This window comes from Eublepharis macularius, chromosome 8, assembly GCF_028583425.1.
Source record: "Eublepharis macularius isolate TG4126 chromosome 8, MPM_Emac_v1.0, whole genome shotgun sequence".
NCBI classification, from domain to species: Eukaryota; Metazoa; Chordata; class Lepidosauria; order Squamata; family Eublepharidae; genus Eublepharis; species Eublepharis macularius.
This window is the reverse complement of record NC_072797.1, coordinates 10,887,755-10,891,047: the sequence shown is the minus strand read 5'-3', so window position 1 is coordinate 10,891,047 and position 3,293 is coordinate 10,887,755. Positions and strand designations below refer to the sequence as shown.

Genomic DNA, 3,293 nt, shown 5'->3' with positions numbered 1-3,293 from the left:
CTGTTATTTACCTATCGAAGTGACTTACAGGTTGATTCTCTGCAGAAGAAATCACAAGCTGATTCCAATAAAATAATACAACATGTAAAAGAATGTATAACAAAACATTTATTAAAGACAGGGGCAGCACCAGAAGACGAAAAAGAAGACGGAGAAGATGAAGACGAAGATGAAAAAGAAGAACAAAAGCAGCAAAACCAAGAAAACAAAGCAATAAAAACAGTGCAAAGCAACAAGCATAAAACAGCATCAATTAACAGAAGGCAGCACAATAAAATGAAGATAAGAATGGCTCTTGAGCATGTACCATGTGCCTTTCCTCCCACTGGTAGTCTAAAGTTATTTAGCTCAGGTGCAAATTTATTGTTTTGGTGAGAATGAGACTCGAATAAGGTTGCTGTTCGCACTGTTCAAAACTAGACCACGAGTTATGTAACTGCTGGATATTCTGTCTCGTTCTTAGCAATAAAGTTGTTTTTCTGTTCGCTATCCCATTTGGCCGGATCTCTTCTTCAGAATATCTTGACAGTTCCCATCGGAGCCAGAAACAACATCATTACTTTGAATGGAAATAAGCTGGGCAGGACCCAAACCTCTGGAATAGTTTCTTTCAATGTGCTGAATCCATAAAGATGTCTCTCTTTCTTTTGAAGGGCTGTTTTTATTTCCATTTGCTGCAGTTCTGAAAGCGAGTTGCTAAGCGAGGTTTCCCGCAGTTTATGTCAACTCGGTTTTTTAAAAATGTTATGAAATTTAAACCAAGTCTTGACCTTTTGAGTATATGTAGAAATATGGAAGCAGGAAACTTCTGTTTACTTGCAAACGTATGTGCCCCGCCATGATAACTGAATGGCCACGCCTACCACCACGTCATGGTGTTCTCAGCTGGTTCTGACCCATCTTCCTTTGCCATATTTCTTTTACCACCCATCAGGCAGTAGAAGGGCGTGTAGCAATGAATGTCTGCAACCCCAAGCTGCAGAGTTCCCTTCAAACAACAGTTCAGAGCAGCAGCTTGCTGACAGCCACCCGTTGGGGAAAGGGGCTATGGCTTGGCAATTGGCTTGGCACACAGAAGTTCTCACAGTTGAATTTCTGGGCATGTCGCACATGAAGCTGCCTTATACCAAGCCAGATCACTGGTCGATCAAGGTCAGTATTGTCTACTCTGACTTGTATCTGATGAAGTGAGCTTGGACTCACAAAAGCTTATACCTTGGAAATTTTTTGTTGAGCTTGAAAATGCTACTGGACTCATTTTTCTCTCTCACTGGCAGTGGCTCTCTAGAGTCTCTAAAGGTCTTTCAAATCACCAACTTCTGGATTTCATAGAGCAGTGTGGTGTAGTGGCTAGAGTGGCAGATTCGGATCCGTGTAACCCAGGTTTAATTCTCTGCTCTGCCATGGAAGCTTGCTGGGTGATTTACAACAATCATATACTCTCAACCTTACCTGCCTTACAGGGTTGTTTTGAGGATAAACTTCAGGAGAGAAGATTGATGTTAGCCTTTTTGGGTCCCCGTTGGGGAGAAAGGAGGGGTATAAATGAAGTAAAATAACTAAGGGAGCAATCTTAAGCAGATCCACTCAGAAGGAAATCCTGTGTTTTTTTTAATGGGCCTTACTTCCAGGAAAGTATCTTTAGGATAATCTACGAACGAATGAACGAACGAACGAACGAACGAACGAACGAACGAACGAACGAACGAACGAACGAACAAACGAACGAACGAACGAACGAACGAACGAACTAACTAACTAACTAACTAACTAACTAACTAACTAACTAACTAACTAACTAACTAACTAACTCCCTTTGACTGGAGATGCCAGGATTGAACCTGGGACCATCTATATACAAAATGCAATACTGTTGAGCTATGAACCCCAGCCCTAGTTAAACAATCATGTCTAGTTAAAGGTTCTCAGGTAGCAAACAGTTGATGACATAGATTTCTAGGTACTCGGGTAGCTGGAGATGGGCTGTGGAACAGTGGAAGAGCATCTGCTTGGCATAAAAAAGGACTTTCACCTGAGACCCTAGAAAGCTGCTGTCAGTCAAAGCAGGCAAAGTTGGGCAGGATAGAGAGGCGGTCTGGCAGGGCAACTTCCTATGTTCATAAGACCGAACAATAGATAGGGAATTTTCCCAGACTAGTGCTGGCCTCTTCAGAAAGAGCTAATGGCATGAGATCTTGAGGTTGCCATCTCATTTTCCCTTTACAGCACAAAGGGAATTCAGGAGCTACTTGGTTTAATCCGGAAGATGGCCCCCTACTTTGACACGGCTGACCTAGCCACCTGGATCCACACCATGGTATCTAGCTCCCAATAGTAACCAAGCTGCAGTGTTTTGTAGTCTCCAAGTTTACTTAGGAGACCTATGGTAGGGTGCATTACAGTAGTCAAGGCATGACTACTGTAATGCACCCTATATAGCTTAGAGCCAGGTGGCCAGATCAGCTGTGTTGAGATAGGGGCCATCTTCCAGGCTAAACTAATTCTGTAGAAAGCAGTTTTTTTGCAGCTGCCGTAACTTGTTTTTCTAGCAGTAGTTCTGGATCTAGTATAACTGCTTGGCTCTTAACTGAATCTGCAAGGGCCAGACAAACTCCATTGCAAGTGGGGAGCAAAATGTCCTTCAAGATCTCTCCCTTCCCAACCAGCATTATTTCTATCTTGTATGAGTTCTGTTTCAATTTGTTTGCATCCAGACATCTGACCACAGCCGGCAGGCAGTGACCCAAGACCTCTACTGCATCCCACTGTGATTTGGATTTGGATAAGAAAAGTTGAAGTGGAAAAAAAAAGTCCTCAAAGAAGATTTGGAAACCAGTGTAATACTTAATATGCAGTATAAAGAAAGCACCGCAAATGTACTGACCATAAAAAGCATTCTTCTAATTACAAACAAGAGGACTCTGAACTTGGTTGAGAATTCTTAATCTGGGACTAAAGCTATAGGAATGCTCAAACAGAAGGCAGCCAAAGGCCAAATGTGGTCCCCAGACCAACCATATTTGGGTGGGTTGCCAACTCTGGATTGGAAAATTCCTGGAGATTTTGGAGGTGGAGCCTAGAGATGGTGGGATTTGAGGAGGAGAGAGGAGGGGTCTCAGAAGGGTATAATCCCATACAGTCCACTCTCCAAAGCAGCCATTTTCTCCAGGGGGACTGAACTTTGTCATCTGGAGATCAGTTGTAATTCCAGGAGATCTCCAGGCACCACCTGGAAGTTGGCAAGACTAACATTTGGGCAGTTTACTGGGTGACCTGGAGCCAGTCATTCTATC

General features: G+C 43.1%; 1 long non-coding RNA gene across 1 annotated transcript; it reads left to right on the top strand.

Annotated features, from left to right (window-relative positions):
* The first annotated feature begins 1,006 nt into the window (after positions 1–1,006).
* LOC129334345 (uncharacterized) lies at positions 1,007–2,926 on the top strand. The gene is made up of 2 exons (XR_008597509.1): positions 1,007–1,152; positions 2,715–2,926. It is a non-coding gene; the product is annotated as an uncharacterized LOC129334345 (long non-coding RNA).
* The last annotated feature ends 367 nt before the right edge of the window (positions 2,927–3,293 follow it).